At 41.0% G+C, this 20,536-nt stretch overlaps 1 protein-coding gene across 3 annotated transcripts in view; it reads left to right on the top strand.

The window, feature by feature from the left end:
• Positions 1–20,536, top strand: part of LOC124856267 (centromere protein P) — a 117,278-nt gene that overhangs the window by 38,487 nt on the left and 58,255 nt on the right. The gene's annotated exons all lie outside the window — the stretch shown is intronic.

Genomic DNA, 20,536 nt, shown 5'->3' with positions numbered 1-20,536 from the left:
CGGAAAACTGCACTATACCTTCATTCCAACAGACGGCATTACTCTTTTACTGAGTTTAAAAGTCAGTCAGACTGACTAACTGACAGTTTAAAAGTTAATAAATAATTTTTTTGTGACAACTGATAACTAATAGATGATGAGCAGCTTAACAGTTATATATTAATTCCTTGAATTATTCCTTAAGTTGCACTGCATCCATAAGCAGGAAAGGTTTAAATCATTAATTTACATATAAAAGGTCTTCCAACCTGCATCAGGCCAGAGTTGTTGCTTTACAACTGCATGATTCTTTTACAATAACTACTAAACACTGATAAACACACTTATTTTTCTTTTATCATCATCCGGTAAACTCCACCAGAAAACTAAAGAACATAAATTTAGTAAAAAATGTATTCATTAGAATACAAAAAAATAAACAGTCCAGAATTAGGGGAATTGATTACCTTGACTGTCTAATCATAAGCAAATAGAAAGCAAAGTAGAAGATGGTTAGACAGCGGAGTTGATCTTCTGCATCAAAACCTGGAACTGTTGTCTCTCCTCCTGCTGAGCTGTCTGTATAAAACTACGAAAAATTTAAAATATTAAAGTGTTCATTCTCCACTAAGTTGAGTTGAAAAGACAGACTTAGGGAAATGCATATTTTTTTTTGTACATGGAAAATTTAAAGTGCTCTGATCATCAGCACTTCATTAAAATATTTGTCCTACAGAACTGTGGCAAAACAGTTCATAATTAATGGCAATAATAACTTAAAGTGTCACAAATTTCCTGCAAAAAATATTCCGTTTTATTTTCTGGTACTTGTGGTTTTTTATCACATACCTAATAAACACTTTATATTCACTTTCATACGCCACAAACAGATAACAGGTAGCTGGAAATCCCAGAGTGCCTGGTCGAGATCGGGTTAGCGGGGAACTCCCAGTCCAGCCACCCGCTTAGCTTAGCTCAGTTTAGCTTGGTTCAGTTTAGTTTAGCTTAGCTTAGATTAGCTTAGCAGCCAGACCAGCCTGTAAACGGAGCTGCACTGCTCCGAGAACTAAGAAAAAACCTTTTAAATGTAGGCTCATTCTGAATGAACTGACTGCCCAGATCAGGTTTTGAGGTATATTTTCTCACTTTAAAACATCCTAAAACTGCTTTTGTGACAAACTAAAGTAATAATAACGATTACTTTATAAAGTAACCTCTGCAACAAATCCCAGGGGAAGCTGAAAAGACCATCTGCGGACCAGGACCATTTTACCTGTGGAAGTAAAGCTCCGGGAATGTGAAATTACCTGGGTCTTTCTACAGGCAATGGCAAAGGGGCTAATATGTCCGGTCTGGGATTCCCCAGAATGAGCTGGGACGCTGCTGGGGAGAATGATGAAGTTTAAACCTCAACGTTATTGGCAGATTACATGTTTTCTGTGGAATAAAACCACTTAATGTAATTCCATCCACCCAGCTTTATTTATATAACACTTTGAAACACTATACAGGACCAAGCTTCCAAACTTATTAAAAAGACACCAGAATTAATTAAAAAGAAAGTCTAATATTAAAGAGGGCATAACTATAGAAGTATGATCACGTAGAAACATTAAACTAAGATCAATCATACAATAAAAACAGATAAAACAAAAAACAAACCATCAGCATCAAATGGTGTCGAAGGCCAAATGAACGTGAGCATCCAGCCTTCGTTCTCCAGCCTTATTCCTCGGTTCTGATGTTCTGGGGTCGACTGTACGCCGTGGAGTCTTTTTACTGGAGTTTTTCTCGAGGTTGTCAGATGTATTTAACAAAATGTAGCTGTTTTAGGCCAACCTTCCACTGATTATTGTTTGAATTATGATTTATTCAGAAGCGTCTGTTGACAGTCATCCAACCAGTTATTGACCTGTTAACATCATCCAGGCTAAGTTTAATGTTTAGCTTGTATTCAACTGTTATATGACTCTGATATAAGGCAGCAGAAATATATAATAACCTGTAGATGCTTCACTCCTGCTGTAAGCACACAGGAGACACAGCTGTCTCCTTCATGCTGACCTGAGATGCCCTAACTGGACCATCATCTCATGACTCAGCCTGAAAGCAGAGCTCCCCTGGAGCAGAAGCTATTGGTTTCCTTATTGCTTCCTTCCTCATGTTTAGTCGTCTTGAATGAAAAGTTCAATGCTCCTCCTTTTTAATCACCGTTCTGCTTGCAGATACAAGGTTTGATTTGTTGTAACTGGATTTTGCTGCTTTTAAAATCCTATTGGCTGTGCGTGGATAAGGACGGTGGCCAACAGGCGAAAACGTGCAGCACATGAATGATGCAAATCAAAAACACAAACGCAAAAAACAACTGAAAAACACTGCAAAGAGAAAAATGATGCAATCACAGTAAATAGAAAGAAGCAATAACCTACAAACAACAAAATAAGTGCAAAGAAAGAATGCTGCAAAGAGAAAAACAACAGCAATGTAAGAAAATCAGCAAACTCGCTCCACAAACAGAGGTGGGTTGTTCATTCCTGGAAATTCCTCCATCCCATCCAGGCTGACTTATAAAGGTCACTCAGCCCTCGCAGCAGCTGCTCCTCAGGTTCCAACCTCGAATGTCAATGAGATATTCAAGGTTAGAACCTGTTGGGCTATTCCAGAGACCTTCCCAGGAGAAGATTTTAGGGATGGGGTGTCTCCGGATACAATGAGATAAGAAAGAGAAGGAGACTTCCACTGAAAAACAGTTAAATAGAAAACATGTGACTGTTTGAGCTTTCAGTAGGAAAGGAAAAGAAATGGAGCCAAGATATAAACATCCCAGGAATATGACCCTGCGCTGTTACAGGTGTGTTAGCAAATATGAGCACCTTTAAACTTTTATGGCTGTGGGAAGAGGGCCAGAGTGTGTTTTTACTGTCACTAACTTTCTGTAGCAGAGTTGGGTGTTTCCCTGGGATTTTACTCCACAATAAAGCTGCTTTAAAGGGGAAACCACCTACAACAGCCAGGGATGCCTGATATATCTGCAGCTGCATCGGTATCAATCCGATAAATTCAACTGGGCCAATATCAACAACCGATGTTTGTTTTCGTTTCTGTTTCTGGAGGGGGGCGTGGCCATGTGGTCTTGGTGTTTGGTCATGTGACAGTGATGTCAAAAGTGTAGCAAAATGTATATAATATTGGTAAATATCAGTTATAACCAGTGTTGGGCATGCTACTTTAAAAAAGTAATTAGTTGTAGTTACTTGTTACGTCCTCCAAAAAGTAACTGAGTTAGTAACTGAGTTAGTAACTGAGTTACTCCAATATAAAAGTAACTAGTTAACAGGGAAAGTAACTATTGCTTAAATATGTCTACGAATTTAATTATTTTTCTATGGTTTCACAAGCCAGTTACATAAAGTGGAATTACATGGACAGGTACTTACACCGAACCTTTAATATTTACACATGTATGTTCTTACCTTTTAGTAGTGTCTGTACTTCCACTTTGAAACACAACCTTTACCTCCAGACCCGCCATTGTTGCAGCTTACCTCTGCTAGTTTGCCTGAGCAGGGCTGCTGTGGGCGTTTCTGCATAAACTGAACATAGCCTCTGATTGGCTTACAATAAAAGCTTACTCTACCTTAGCCAATCATCATCACTTATGTGATTGTCCCGCCCCTCGCTCCTCCCTTCAACAAAGAAAACAAGCTTAGCTCCTGTTGTTGTGAGCCACGACAGAAGACAAGAGATTTGGTTTATAACGCGCCCTATTTAATTGTCATAACGGTAATGGCATTGTACCGATGGAAAAAGTAATTCGTTTGGTTACTCGTTACTGAAAATGGTAACATTGTTATTCCCATCACTGGTTATAACAGCACTATTAATGTCAGACATCAGCCCAGATTGTCATCCTTAACAACAGTTCATAATTCATATGATAAAAATTCACTCACCAAGATGTGAGAAAGGGGTCAAAGTTCACCAGACGTTCTAATAACCTTTCATTATTAATTTGGTCAATATTAATATCACAGTTATTTCCTCAGAGTTTGAAACATGCTATTTTTCTGCCACTAGAATTACATTTTCTTTTTTCACATGGGGTTTTGTTTTTCACCTAAAGCATCTAATTATATAAATTATAAAATATTTAGTATCAATAAACGACAAACTTCACAACAGGTTTTTCAGTAAAACTGAACATTCAGTGTTTTTGATAAACTTCAAAATATACTAAAAATATGCAGTCATTTAAAATAATTTAGCTTTTTGATGAAGTACCTCAAATAGACTGAAGGTCTGAGAGCAAGTTGAAGCTTCTGCTCACACTGCCTTTTATACACCAGTTTGAGCTTTAGGGACATTTTTATAGCACGATCAGGCTTTGCTATAATTGACGACAGGCTTCATGCAGTTATTTGGTTAATTAACAAAATCTTCTTCTACAGCGATATCATCTTTCTGCTTTGGGTTTATGATTGCACATCTAGATCCCAGATAGTGAGAAACTGTTCCAGATCCTGGAAAAAATGATTTCCTCCATTAGGATTTTATTTAAAAATTGCATACGGCTGATATATTACCAATAAAACAACTTGGAAGTTTGCAGTTTCTTGATGACCAAAACATCTTAGTGCCCTCCTAATATATTTTCTGCTTCACCATATATTACCAGCATATGTAGCGTGAATACATTGCAGACTATACATAAATAGCTAATAATATCTGGCCGTCCAAGCAGTTCTTTACAACATACTGGACACATGATATATCCATGTATTTAGCAGCCCCCAGTATGCACCGTTTGAGGCTGCATTGATATTAGCAGACCGTTACTGAATAAATGTTAACAAAAGAAAAGAAGGGCTTACTTGCCTGATTGAGATGAGTCACGACTTCAGTTCAAAAGTAAAAGGCAAATTCTAGCGTGCAGACATCATGTGAGCCATGCTGCTGTTAATGCCACAGGAGGCTTCTTTTTAAAATGATTTTTATTTCTTTGGCACTAGTGGTCTGTATTTCAAAGTCTTGAATTGGGATGGAGAGGGAAAGACCTACAGAAAAGGTCTCACCGGGTCTGGACTTGAACCCGAGACATCTGCGCCGAGGACTGAGGTGTCTGTACATTGGTCACGCTCTACCGCTACACCCAGAGGAGGCTGCCTTTTAAGAAAGCAACGTTTTACCAGGAAAAACCTTGATAATAGCTGACAATGATAGTAAAAATGTATTCCGATAAATGACTCTTTATATAATAATCATATTTATTCAGTCGCACAATGAACAAACTCTTAAGACCTGGGAAGACATTACACAGGTATTAGAGTTTACATTTCATGCTACTGGATTGTAACCAAGCTTCAAAATGCAAAAGAGAAGAAACATTAACAAGAGACAGGAGTCATAAGTCATTAACAACCATCATTTTAACCAACTATTTTAGATTTCTTAGAAGGACCCCAAATATTTTACCTTCGCCAAACCGAAGGATCCAGTGGGTTATCCATGAATATACTGGCATATCCTCGACCCAGAATAAGGTCCTTGCTGAGGCTAAAGGATGCTATCTCTGAGCGAAGGACTTAAAGAATAAATAACATCTTCCAAGGCCACATCTCCTCCAACGACACAAACCCACCCTCTTGGACTTTGAAAGGGAGCTGCAAACATGGGACACTGAAAGGTGGAAGGAAGTTTTATTTAGATGTCCTGATGACTTTCAACGTTACTGGCATGGTGAGAAGATCCCACCGGAGACGTCCTCTACACGGCACAGTGGAGGGTGCATCGTGATCTGGGAGCTTTTTTCTTTAATAGAACATTGGAGCTTCAGGTTGCCCCAGGGCTTCAGATCACAGCTGGCTATGTGGACATCCATCAGACTGAGGGACCTTGTCTTTGCAGTGATCAGTGAGTCTTTAAACAGGACAACAGTGCACTTCACTGCACCCGTCTAATTCTTGCCTCTTTTGGACCATCCTCCATGTTCGCTTGATCCAAATCCCATTGAAAATGTTTAGAAATGAATGGAATCTGAGGATTACAAAGACCGATGTCAGGGCCATGGTTGCCTTTCATGGAGCTATCTTCACCACATGGAGCAACGCTCCCACCAACCTGCTGGAGAAACTCTGATAACCATGTCTTAACAAATTTTTGAAGTGATCAACTATGACAGTGGAGGTACTCGCATTGAGTCTTGTTTTTGACACCTTTTAGTTCTGTTTTTGAGGTTTTTCTTTTGCTCAACAGATGTTCAGCCTGTCTTAGTTTAAATGTTTTCCATCAGTTGCTCTCCTTGTTCTGCCTCTGTCCTTCACCAAGGATCTGTGCATCTCGCTGCAGTATCAGGTTAACGTCAGTACGTTTAGTCATTGTTTTGGTATGACTCTTTGATAATTGTATTATGGTCTAAGCCCGCGTCACATCACAAAGAGAACTGCAGCGATTAAAACAGTCTCTGTCCAGCTGTGTTCTTTCATTGGGACGGCAGTGTAGGGGTAAAAAACGTTTCATTTGTCAGGAAAATACCAGTTTTGTTAGCTCATGTCCACATATCAACAAGTCCAGGAGGTTCCGCATGGAGCGGTGGATTCCTCTGTCTGAGTTTTCATGGATGTCAGATTTAAGCATAATGTAATAAAATGGTTTTAATGCTTTTTTATGTTTTTGTGCTTGTTTGGAGCCACAATCCAGGGTAAATAGAAACCTGTTTCATTGCACAATATTCTATATTGCCCTGTGCTTCAGACAGTAATTGGACCAAGGTTAAACATCCATCCATTGTTCGTTTATCTGGCAGCAGGGATATGTAGTCCCATCCAGGGAGTTCTTTGTTCAGCTGACTCCTTTTATTGTGGAGGAACAGCATCTCCACTCCAAGCGGTCCATGGTTGATAGGAAGCTCCTTTCTTAAGCAGCTAGCCTTAATGTCAACCAAACAACTTCAGGCTGTCCCAGTTAAGTCCCAGTAAAATCAGCCACAGTCCAATTTCAATCTGTCCGTTCCAAACAGCAGCAGAGGAGCCAGAGTCGATTTAGTTTCTAAATACATGCAGATGTGTTTATCTGACTGCTGCAGCTTCTGCTTCCTTCACACTAGACAGTATAGAAAGATAATCTGCTGTCAACAACATGAAGCTTTGGTTATAATGAGGTGTTGATTGTTGCTCTAATTGACGTTTAAAAAAATGTCAGGACTGGAGGAACTTCAGATGAAGCATCCAATTATGGAAAACATAGTGGACTGTTCATTAATATTTCTGGGACTTATATTTTTCCCATTTTCATTTATTCATCTTAATGCAGCTTTAAAATAAACACTTATGTCAGCTGGCTTCACAGTCTGTGTCTCGACCCGTAAAACGGGTCCAGATGGAAAAAAGGACCCAGTTTAAATCAGTCCAGTGAAACATTCCCAACTGCAGATCAAACCGACCTACTTGAAGATTTGGGTCCATAAACCTCTGGTTTGTTTTTGATGCTAAACTCTGATCCGAACACACTGGTTCTGACTGTAAAATGTGTTCTTCTGACAGTTGTGGTCGGCGTGACTGTGAGCTGGGTTTTACTGTGACAGGTGGAAGAGGGTGATAAGTAATGGCGCCCTGACGGCTGCTCAGACTGAAGACCATCCTTCCCTGAAGTTTTTCCTCACACGTTACTGCAGAACAAATTCAGACACCCTGGACCACCTGGCCCGGAATCAGACAGCTGGGCTGGGTCGACAACCGACATGATTTATTAAGATGGTGATGAAAAGTGTGTTTTGGTTGTGACAGAGCCACTCCGCTTGCTCTGGGTTGCTGCCAGCAGCTGCAGGCCCAACACCGATGGTTTTTATTCCAGCTCAGAGACGTGCGATGCAGTGATTGGGAGTTAGATGTTAACACAAAGCAGTTACTGCAGTTTCCACAGCTTCTAGTGAAGCCAAGCAAATAAGGACGCTGCGTCCCTTCAGATGCTGCTACCAGTGGGTATCTGTGACCCGATGCAGATTCAGTAAACTGGTTTTACTGGAAACAAACTGCTTTTTAAAAATGAATGAGTGAAAGAAGATTTAATTGACTTTGAGTGTGTCGTGGTTGTTGGTCCCAGACAGGCTGGTATGTTGGAGAAAACTGGAGTGAACCAGCGAGCAGCAGCTGAGTAGATGTAAACAGCTTGTTGACGTCAGAGGAAAATTGGTAGACTGCTTGAAGATGATGGAAAAGCAGCAGTAGCTCAAATACCCATTTGTTACAATAAGGGTTTGCAGAATGTCCTATGATATTCTCACCTTGTTGAGTCTGGGTGTCAGCTGCACCATGAAGATGGTCAGGTCAGAACTTGATGTAAACAATGTAAAGGCATGGATCCATCCTGTCCTGGTTCAGGTTGGTGGTGGTGTCAGGGTGTGAAGATAATATCTTGGCATACTTTGGGCCACGTGATACCAAGTGAGGATCATTTAAACCCCACAGCCTGCCGGAGTATTGCTGCTGACCATCTCCATCCCATCCTGGCCACAGTGGACCCATCCTCTGATGGCTACTTCCAGCAGGATAATGCTCCATGTCACAAAATCATCTCTAAATGGTTTCGTGCTGGTGACAATGAGTCCGCTGGACTGCAGTGGCCAACAGTGGACCTTCAGGATGTAATGGAACGAGAGCTTCTTAACATGGAGTGGCCGCCAACGAATCTACAGCTACTTTGTGATGATCATCAGTATGGACCAAACCTTGTTGAATCTATGCCCCAATAATTAAGATAGTTCTGCAGAACTAGCATGTTTCTGAAGTACTAACAGGTTGGACCTAATAAAGCAGCTGTATCAACTCGTCAGTCCACAAAATATATTCCCAAAGGTCTTGGAGATGTTTTTTGGTAAATGTGAGATGGGGCTTTATGTTCTGTTTGGTCAGCAGTGGTTCTGCTCTCCCATGGAAACCATTTTTGTCTCTTTCTTATTGTCAAATCATGAACTCTGACCTTATCTGAGGCAAGTGAAGTCTGTAGAGCTTTAGATGGTTTTCTGGGTTCTTCTGTGACCTCCTGGATGAGTTGTCGATGAGCTCTTGGTGTAATTTAGGTACTCCAGCTTCTCATGGAAAGGTTGTCCACTGTTCCATGTTTTTCCACTTGTGGATTATGGCTCTCACTGACTCTTTGTCTTATCTGTTCTTGATTTTCTTTAGAACGGAGCATTCTGTGCTGGTTTTTGAGATCTTTCAACCTACTTCATGTTGTCTAGAATGATAAATTCAACTGGATTTACCACAGGTGCAATGTCATAGCAACGCTTCTCTTTAGTAAAGCAATTCTGTCAGTCCATATACCCAGTGGCATGAAAAGTTCTGACCCAGGTCTATTTCTTCATGTTTTCATTTCAAACAACCAGACTTTCCTTTAATGTGGTCCTGATCTTTAGGCCTTCTGAAGGTCTTTTAAAGTTTTTTGGGGATTTTGTCACTAATGAATCAGTTTTGTCAAAACGAAGCAGACAACTTACCAAAGAACCAGTTTAAATGAGTTCTTTAGACTTTAACTGGATGCATCTCCCAGCTCCTCTCAAGTTTTTTCTGCATTTCTTCCTGCTTCTTAAACATGGCTTGCAGATACCGTTCTTCTGTTGGAGATGTTTTAGACCTGCCACCTCTTTTTCCAAACACATCTCCAGGTTCTTCATCCTTCTGCTGAACATCATGTATAGATATTCCAGAATACGCCATAAATCCAGGAGTGCGGAATAGAGTCCAACAACGGATCAGTTCCCATCTGCTGGTGTTATGTGATGAAAAATGAAAAACTTCTCAAGTTTCCAAACATTTGACTCAATCCAGCATTAAACATGGGAGTTCTTTGAGCTTGCCAAGGAATCTGTAAAAAGCGGTTTTTAAATGTTCAGTCATCAAAAGCGCCACAATGAAGATGCAAGAACATTTCCCACAGAGTCTTTTGTTTTCTTCTGCTGTTGGTTGACAGCTTTAAATAAAATTAGTTCTTTGAGTTGACTTTCTGTGAGTGCTCTTTGTTTTTCCTGCTATATTTTGGAATTTGCAGTCTCTGGGCTAGAAGAGGTATTTTGTCCACCAGTTTACCGCAAAAGTGACTTCTTTTCCTTCTGCCGAGTCTTGGACCAAATGCTGGCAATCAGCCTTGGAATTCGAGTCCCGGAGGACGGCCTGATGCTTAAAACAGAACAACTGCAGCTTCCAGAAGGAGACCACCACTTTAGTTTTACAAACAACAGGTTAGGCTTTCATTTCTTCAGCATTTTTGTCTTTTCCTGGAATTTCTCATGTTAAATAGGAGAATTGTTCTGTTTTTAATGGGTTTTCCACAAAGAAAGAAGCAATGACCTTGACTTTTTCGTAGGTCCTTGCTCTGATAGATTGTGTGCTTGATTTGCGCCATATTGCCATGAAGCCTTAACTCCATGTAGAGATGCAGTGTTAGACTGCAGGATCCCTGCTGTCACGGCCAGATGCAAAGCAGATGTTTGGGAAGCACGAGGAGGAAGACCGGGGCTTAAAGTTTGCCGTTGGACATACAGTTTTATTGTGCTCCACATGTTTTTCTCTGTGTGAGAAGATTGCTAGATTGCTGAGAAGATAAAACCGCCGTTAAGTGCCTGAGCTGATTTTATCTCCCTGTTACCTCCCAGTCAGTTTGAGCCCGAGTGTTGTCCTAATTTTAGCATTATTATAATTTTTCTGTTTCTGTAGCTTTTTTCTCAGACTCCATCAAGTTTGATTGAAGTCAGCTGTAGTTTAACCAGCAGATTTAGTTTATGTTGAAGATTTATCGGGATCTGCTGTCTCTGTGTATAGCTGCTCAGTGTTTACTGTAAAGAGCTTTTCCTGCTTCTCAGAGCCTGGAAACTCTTATCCCAGCTTGACATTTACCGTCAGCCCCCCCCCCCAAACATCACCTTGACCCCCCGCTTGTGAGGGTTTTCCTGCCAGGAGAGTTCCTGGCTGTCTTGTTGCTGTTGTTTACAAGACCTAAACCTAGATATTTAATGTACACCAACAATAAGATTTATGGGAAAGATTTACCTCTGCTGCTGTAACTCATACAAAGGCCAGCAGCAGAGTTGATGACCATATTGATGACTGGTCAAGCTTTATACCAAGCCTAGATCCGGCTCTCTAGAACTCAGTGTTAGTGCAGACTTCATGTTGGGTTTATAGAGTTTAGGCTGTTTGAGAGCCTTTAAACTTAACTAATAATAACAATTCATTTAATATCCCTACTCAAGTACCCCCACTCACTAATAGTGAACAAATGTGACATTTTAGTATTTATTTGCACTTAAGCCAGCCATGCCAAGCCATACCATTCCAGCTTTATTAATAAAGCACTTCAAAATAAACCATAATTGACAGTGCTTTAAATGCAGTCATATTTAATGATATTATTGAACAGTTAATTTACTTCAGTAACTCCATTTCTGAGTGAAACTCATTATGTAGATTAATTCCACTCAGATTGATGTTTTCAAGTCTTTATTTCTGATAATTATAATGATTTTCTGCTTGAAATGAAAACACAACCTTTAAAGCTGCAGTAAGGAGTTCTGGGTAAACTGTGGACTTAGCCTGAAAGTTTGAAGAAGCACACCTTACAGGTCCCTCCCCATTGCTTTCACCTGTGCTATAGCCCTCCCCCAACAGTGGAGCCTGCTGTGAGCAGGGCCACCAATGACGGTGGACAAACAGCTATGGCACATTCACTGGTGGTCAAAACATCTATGGTATGCTTTACATTGACTAGGGTGGTCATACTTTGACTACAAACTTGGTCCTCAAATCATTAGCACAGCGCCATTAGAACAGCTGCAGAACACCAGCAATCTACAGTGTGCGTAGGAGGGTGTGAGCTGAGCATACACGAGCGTGATTGACACTGCTAAGACGTTCCTCCCGGTTCTGATTGGTTTGTTCGGACCAGGAGCGGTGTATTTCTGCAGATGGCAGTAGGACCACTGGGAGGAGCCAGAGGAGCTTGATTTTTTTCACAGATCATCTGTCTCATATTCTACTGTCAAGGAGACTGTTTTAACAAATATGTAAAAAACAAAATTTTTACAAAAGTTACCTGCTGCAGCTTTACGATAAGAATATTACTTCAGACCAATAAAAACATTTTTAATATAGAAATGTTGGCTTAATGAAACAGATGTTTAATAGCTGATTGTTATTTTTTTTAAATGTAATTTTAATCTGACAATTGTTCTGTTTTATTGAATATGACTGTATGAAGAAGACAGAAATCCCACATATGCTTGTTTGCATTTGGATCCAGGGAATTTGGAGACTGAGTCGACACCTCAAACTGGTTGTTGTTCTGAACCATTTATACTCTGTTGCTGGACTTGGTATTCTGCTGAAAGAGGCAACAGGCATCAACAAATTACTCTGCCATGATCCACAATGCTTAGGTTGGTGGTACATGTCAAAGTAACATCTACATGGATGCAGGACCCAAGGGTTTCCAGCAGAGCATTGCCCAAACCATTACACTGCCCGTTTGTCTTCTTCTTCTTCCCAAAGAGGCTTGTCAACCACAGCAGTCAAACGTGTCCAACATCTCAGAGTGACTCAGGGTGTCCTGCCGCTGGGGAGCTTTTTTAAAATCCTTAGTTGGTAGTTGCCATGGTGATGGACTCTCCATTCTCTGAGGAGTCAGACCACTGTAATGCTGGACACCATGACTGGATGGAGTTCCTTAAAGTTCTCCTTTCACTGCTTGACCACATCCTCGCCAGCCCTTATGAACAGTTCCCCACCCAGGCCATTCACTGCCTGGAATGGACTGTTTTTTTCCAGTCATTAAGTGGTTTAGCAGAACTTTTTGGAGGCTAGTTGAAAGTTCTTCTCCATGGTCCCTTCGATTCTCATCAGTATGCCTCTTGAACACTTAAGGTTGGAGTTTCTACCTTCATGACTCCGTCTGAACTACGTGCAACTTTAAAACCATATCAGAAACCTTTCTATGCAGACAGTAATACTGGTTAGCATGGCTTCATTTAGCAGCTGACCCAGCTACCCTCTGCTAGATGAAATGTTTCTCAGGAGTGAAAAGCTTCAGCTGGATCGGACTGCATATATTCATAGATGTAGAAAAAAGACTGTAGGTAAAACTTTTTTGGTTTTATTTTTTAGACATTTTAAATGAGCTAGCAGCTCTGCCTGAAGAGCAGAGGAAGGAGCCTAAAATGTTCGCAGTTGTAATTAGATTGGACCGGTACCAAAGTCGTATTAAAACTAGTTGTAAATGAGACAGATGTCTGGTTAGACCCGCCTTTTTTTTTTTTTCCTCTTTTCGTTTTTCCTGCCTTGATTCTGATTCTGTCAGCAGTACTGGACAGCAGATCTGCTCCAATTAAACCGTCGACTGGGGCACAACGGTTTGGACCAAGCCCGTCTCAAACATGTGGAGAGTATTACTGGCTGACTGGGTTCCAGTTTGCGTTGGTGTTGGAGCGATGCTCCCAGTCCTCTGATGACTACTGGACCTGCTATCCCAGCATTCCGAACATTTTCTTTTTCCCAGACAGCTTCTTAAGAACCAGTGAGCTCTAAAACAATCTGTCCTTCAATCTGGACAATAATTCTCAATCAACCTTTAGTTCCTCTGTTGATTCCTTAATGTTTCAGGTTTGAAAGTGGTTCACCGCTAAGCTGTTTTTACAGTTTGGATCTGCAGGATGCAGACTTAGACTTAAACCTAGAAGGTACTTTATGAGAGCTCAGTTCAGATAAACTCACCGGGTGTTTCCAGGTTCTGGGTGTTTTTCTGGAGTCATTTAAAACATATTAACATGTTGCAGGTCAGGTAAGGTTTTATATTTCTAGGTTCTTTGCCTGTCTTTTATTCAGGACCTCTGTGTGAATTAACGAGATGTTTTGATGGGGAGCTCTGTGAAATGTGAAGTTAGTGTTACTGTTAGCATCATAGCCTCCAGCAACATTTTTCATTTTAATGCCTTGTTTTGCTTTTTGATCACCAACCAAGATAATGAATTTATTTATTATGTTTTTCTTGCATTAATTGTCATAACAGCATAGAAATGCACCACATGCAACCTGGGGTTTAAAGGGGGGTGTACTTTCAGTTCCTTCTTTAGCATCACAGACTGGTGCACCATCAGTGGAGTCCAACCAGCAGCAGAAACCAGTTTAACTTTACAGAAAGAATGCAGACTCAGCTCTGTTAGAGGGTCTGCTACAGCATGATTCTCCTGCCTGGTCCTCCGACACATCTAGGGAAGACAATCAGACTCTCAGAACCTTAGAGGCCGTGTGGGATTTGTTTGGTCATGTGACAGCAATGCAGCGCAGGATTGTGGGTGTTTTAACTGAAGCTGTGAAGCAATGTGGTCGTTTTCTCATGATGTTTAAAGGCAAATATATAGAATATGGGTAAATATTATTTGTTGGCCATAACAGCAATATTAATATCGGCCCAAATTTTCCTATCGGTGCATCGCCAGTTGCATACACATATATGTACATATTGCTCTTTAGGTTTCCTCTAAAGTTAATATATTTATGTTTAATGTTTGTAGACTGAGCGCCTGAAACCGAACTTAAATACCTTGTTTGTGCCACCAGTCCTGTCCAATAGAACCGATTCTGATTCTGAGACTGAAGGACTGATCCGTTTTACTAGCCGCCTCAACAACACGCCCTCCTGATGTTGTTTTACTACATTGTTCTGCTGGTTCCGTGTGATGGATCTTTCTCACATGTTTCCTGCGACTTTGGAGTTTCTGTTTAATATTACAGACATGAGGAAAATGCTCCTACTGTTGTTAAATGGAAAGATTTGGCATTCATTAAAACAATTACTGAGAAGGACTGGAATAAATCTGGTGTTCTGAACCAGTACCTCGGCGGTGCTGACTCTCCAGAACCTGGAGTTATTAGGAACATTTGTTTATTCGGTCTATTTAATTATGATACAATCCATCTCTGTTGTGTCAGGTGGTACACTAGCCTGCTCTGTTGGCTTCTCCTCCTCCTGCAGTTCCAGCTCAGCTGAGATGTTATTTCATGTGGTTCTTTGGAGGCTGGGGGATTCTGGGAAGTTCCCATGTTAATGTAATTATGTCTGTTTAATAGGACATTGTGGTTTAGAGTGTTTCCTTTAGTACTAATTGTGATGAGGAGAACACAACTGTCTTCTCAGCAGTCGGCTCCATCTGGATAAAATCTCTTTTTATTGGACTTCTTTTCAAAAGTTCTGGCTTCAGCATCACTACTGGCTTCAGTAACACCGGGTCTGTGATTCTGGCTCTGCCCCTCTGTCTCCATATTTCTGTCTGTTTCTCTCATTTCAGCAATATTCACTGGCCTTGAAAGTTATACTCTGCAAACAGATTTAAGACCAAGATAATAAAATGAGCTCAAACCTGGTTAATCTGTGAAGAATCACTGAAATATTTACTGCATTCATTTAAAGCTCAGAACAATCATTTCTGGGTTTCTTTGGCCAGAAGAAACATTTTGTGTAGTTTTGCGACATTCTGTTAGAAAATATAAACCTGTTCACCAGTTTTCTGTCCATGCACACAGAAGACCATGATAGGATGAAGGGACATGTTGCATCCTGGGAACTCTACATCTTATTTGCTCACAGCCTGAGGGGCCCAGAGTGGCAAAAAGGCTAAAAAATTTTATTAGATTGTTTCTATTTCTCATCGACATGCACTGTAACTTGCTCACCTTTTGCAATTAAAATAATGCATGACCCTCCTTTTTAGGTGTGGGTGCATAATTCTTTGACATTTTGTATCTACTGCCATTGCATCCATCGCCCATACCCTCTTGTCCTCTCATGCTAACTCCATACAGAAAGACCCCAGACCACGAGTCAAACCTAGGACCTTCTTGCTGCAAGGCAACTGCGCCATCATTCACTTTCAAATAAAATCTATAATGAGCCATCATTCATGGTCATATTACCACCGGGTTACAGTTCCAGTCTTTGTAGCTCATCTTTGCTTCTACTCCTCACATCTCTGTGGGATTTTTATAAGTCGTAAAAAGACACAAATTAAACTTAAACCTTGAATGAAGCTGTCTGCATTGGAGCTGAAAGTTCAGCAGCACAAAGAAGGGTCATTTCATTCCCTTCATCTGCAGTTCAGCCTCAGACATGCTAAGATTTCATCTTTGTTTGTTTCAACAACTTTGGTGCAGAAAGACTGGAGAACTGTGACCAACACAGAAACGTTTGGCAACCTGAATGATGATAAATGGGGGATATTTCTCTTGCTTCAAGGAGACAGATTTAAATGTGTTTTACAGTATTATCTTCTGTATTTGTGCCTTGTCCCTCCCACAGCCTTGTTTTAGTTTCAGTCTCCCACACGGCTGTCATAAGCCCGCTTTTTCCACCCCGGCCAGACAGCAGTTGGCTTGTTGTTGTCGTTGCTCATTTTTCATGTCAGTCTTTTCCCTGCAGAAAACATCAGGCAGTGCTGGGATCCTCTCACATGAACAAACAGGCCTCTCAGTCCTCGCCTGTAAACATTTTAATTTCACTGGCCTCGTTAAGCCTTGGCTCACTCCTTGGTGAGCTGGTGGTCTATGTTTCAGATTGTTTTGGACAGTAACTGTGTGCTGACTGAGCTCTCAAAGCCTAAATGTCCAATTTTCTCCCAAGTTTTGAGAGCTCTTTGCTGTGATATTGGCATCCTGAAGCGTTTGGTTCTTCTGTGAAAGCATCTGCAGCAGTCTGCAGAGACTCTGTGTTCATTAGTTGTTTGGGTTTGTTGGCTGAAGCAGCACACTTTAGAAAGTGTAGATGTGCTGAGGACTTTTTTTCTGCTGGGACTTGAAGAAGAGAAAGAAAGACTCCTTTCGCTGACTTGTTTTTCTCTGAAGCGTCTGTTCATATCTATTCTTTGTATTCTTGTGGAGACTTTTGAGTTTGACGTGAAAATGGTAATCCTTGTTGCCACTTATTGACATTTTGATCGACAGTCAGTGAAGCCCCTCACAGCCCTTCTTGTTTGTCTGCATGCCTTTGGACCCAGTATCATTTGGGTTTTATCCCCCAGATCCAGCTCCTGCTCTCAAGCGTTATGTAAGGGTGTACTGATACCATTCTTAGGATGTGAACAAAATCCTGACAGAAGTCCAAGAAGAGGAATAATGCAGTCAAACTGAACCCTGACTCCTGGTCTCATTGATCTGGATCTGAGGGAATCTCTGATAATAATCCTGCTTGGGAAACTCCAAGCTGACGTAGAAATCTAGTTTTAACGTCTCTATAAAACAAGTGTTAGACCAGAGAATCTGTGCTGAGAAGCTGGTTGCCTGCATGTCTCAGGACCGAATCCAGATTACATGAATCACATCATTAAATCCAGACTGGATCCGGATCAAAGTAGACAGGCCACCCTGATGTAATTATAACCTGTGTGACCTTCAACCTTTTGGATTATTTATGTGTGTGTCTGCGTGGGTGAGCGTATGTGTAGAAGTTGGTGTGTTTGTGTTGAGTGGATGTTTGCGAGCAGGTTTGTCACCTGGAGGTGCAGAGTTGTGAGGCTGTGGACCCAGCTCTATGAGAGAGGTTCTGACTCAGGTTCGGAAGGGCAGCCATGCAGAGGAAGGTCATCAGTGAAGCACAGGAAGAGCAGAAAGCTTCCAACAGTGATTCATGTGTTGAATCCTCACATGTGAGCCTGTCCTTTTATTCAGTCGTGTAAAAACTCGTAACTGTAAACGCAGCTCCAGCCAGGAGAAGGTTTTATCTACCAGGATGGTTTCTTGGTCTCTCTTTGAGTCTAAAGGATAGAAAATAACAGTAAAGTCCAGTTTGAGTGTTTTTAGTTTGTGAACATCTCAGCAGTGGGTTCAGGAGACTCTTCTGAATGATCCCTGCTTGTTCTGTGGAGGAGGCACATCCAAACATCAGAAGAAACCAAGAGGTTTCTTTGGTTTGTTTGAGTTGAATTCAGTTTCAGGTCAGAGCTTCGGGTTTGAGAAGATGCTGAGACATCCGTAGCTGGTAGGAATATCTGGCAGAGAGGTTGATTTTTCAGTAGCTTTGAATTCTTCTGGGTTGTTGAGTGGTTGTGTTAACAGCGTCCTTCTCCTGTTTAAGGCTCACTTTCTACTCTTATTTCCGCTGTATTCACCTTTACGAGTAACAACATTAAATGCATCAGTCATGGTGAATAATTGTGGTTATGCCCCTAGAAAGTATCTCAGTATTTTCCTCAAAATTTCCTCTTATTTTCCTTTTCTGGTAAATAGTCTGTTGTTGTTTTTTTGTACATTTTATTAAATGATCAAATGACTTAGTTGCATATTTCCACATTTCTCTTCTATGCTGTTTTAATAACTGTACAGTAATGTGTTTTTATGTTGTAAATGCTCCCTAACTGTACAGTTTTATATTTTTCACCTTTATGTGAATTTCAATGCTTCCATTTTGTTGCTGGTACACCTGAATTTCCCCACCAAGAAACAGTAAATTATATTTCTATTCTACCCTATACTGAAATATTACTGATTTGAATTTAGCTTTAAAGGTCAAATGTGAAGGGTTTAGTGACACCTACTGGAAACATGAAAGATTGCAAATAGCTGAATATGCGGTTCTATAGTATTGCTCTTTAGATTATTATGATGGAGCTGTGCATCACAAGGGTCTGCAGCTGGTAGACATGTCATGATGCAGGACTGTGAATGATGGAAGTGATGTAAGAACTAACAGAGGAGATGAAGAGGGGTGAAATCAGAGGGTGAGGAGGAGTAAAAACCCTGAGGTTAGGACCGTGTCTGTGTGAGAGAAGGAGAGTGCGTCTGTGAGACGTGGCAGAACGATCCCCGGCCAACCAGCAGATCTTTTCCATATGTTTCCTGGAGACACTCCCCTCTACCCCACAGCCTCAGCACAAGGACTCTTCATTTATCCAGACAGAAACCAGTGGAACAGCAGTGCTTCTGCAGCTCAATGCTGGGATCCTGTAACTGCAGCTCTGCCTGGTTCCAGGCAGGTGTTGGCTCTCTGGGAGCCCGCTGCTGTTTGGTCCTACAGGGAAAACTCTCACGGCTCATCGGGTTTTCACCTTGGTGTCTTCTCATTCATCATTCCCATGTGTGTTTCACTCTGCATAGTTTATGTTGGCAGAGGAAGAATAAAGAGCCCAGACGTTTTCCACTTTCACAGCTGTGACCTTGGTCGCTGATTGAGGTCTGATTATAATCCTCCATACATTTCCTGACCAGCACCAAACTCCAGACAGAAAAACACAGATCGTGGATTTTTCCCAAATCTCAGTAGAGACTAAAGCAGAATCACTCTAGACCTGAACTCTGGAAACATCATGATTAAAGCTGTTGGTCCTTTAACCAGTGGGAAAGAACTGAAATAATGTGCAGCAGCGTTGTTCCTACAGTTTCCTCTGCTGCCCCCTAGTGACAAAATACAGACATGCAATGTGCAATCTTTCATGATCACCATTCCTGATTCTTACAGGTGACCAGATAACGGGTTACTGCAAACTGTATAAAAACCCAGAACCTTTCTTTATACCTTTTCTAAGCAGCCATACTTTCTTCTAATCTTTAACAACTGATTTCTGTTTTATCACTTTACCACTTAGTCTTTGTTCAGTACCAGACCCTTTTTATTGGATTGCTGATGTTTGTTAAGCTAGTTAACGTTGACCTAGAAATCATCGAGTCTTAAAAAACTCCTGAACACGACAACAGACAAGTGCACAGATCATCATTTCTAAAACGTTTGCTTTTCAACTGTGCTCGGCCTTGTAGCTCATTATATTTCTATCCTTTCCATGCCTGCAATCAAGAGGTATGTAAAAAAAGCTGAGAGAGAAAAGGGAGCACAAGGCAGATGTGAATGCAGACAAAAGTTACCAAAGAGTGGTGGAGTCATGTTTGGGACACCAAGGCATGACACTAAAACCACCCTGTAAAAAAGGAGAGACGACAAAAGCGCTAACTTTAATTTGGCTTTATAAAGTGAATATTCCTGATTTATCCAGTGAGGAGGAGGAAGTCAGGAGAACTGTTAACAGGGAGAAGTATTTTGGAAAGCTAACAAACCGGCACCGTGCTTAGGGATGAGAAAGCTATCTGTGGGGAACTCGGTCTGCCTGCAATTTTCCATATTGGTAACTGACTTCTGTCAAAAACTGTCAATCCAAACACTAAAACTTTCGACTCTTCCAACAACAGTCAGTAGAATATTTTACATTACTGAACCATTCAGTGTAACTTTGTTCCACATAATCACTCTGTGTTTTATTCATGAGGGTTTAACTGCAATAGAGTGATGTTCTGTCCTTCATTTGGCTCAGACACTGAGGAAAAAATTATGAAGCTACATCTAATTATTGGTAATAGAAAGCATTTTCTTAACCGATAAACTTTATGCTCCTTCAGAAACCTGCAGTCACCTCAGTAGTCTGGCTGGTAACTCTTCTGCAGCTTTCTGTTGTTGCTGAGGCTTAAACTGTGTTGTTCTGTTTGCTCAGCTCGAGTTGTTCCATCCCTTAAATCCAGTTCTTTCAGAATAATCAGCC

Source organism: Girardinichthys multiradiatus, chromosome 20, assembly GCF_021462225.1.
Source record: "Girardinichthys multiradiatus isolate DD_20200921_A chromosome 20, DD_fGirMul_XY1, whole genome shotgun sequence".
NCBI classification, from domain to species: Eukaryota; Metazoa; Chordata; class Actinopteri; order Cyprinodontiformes; family Goodeidae; genus Girardinichthys; species Girardinichthys multiradiatus.
Note: the sequence above shows the minus strand (reverse complement) of the source record. Positions and strands in the feature narration are given on the sequence as shown.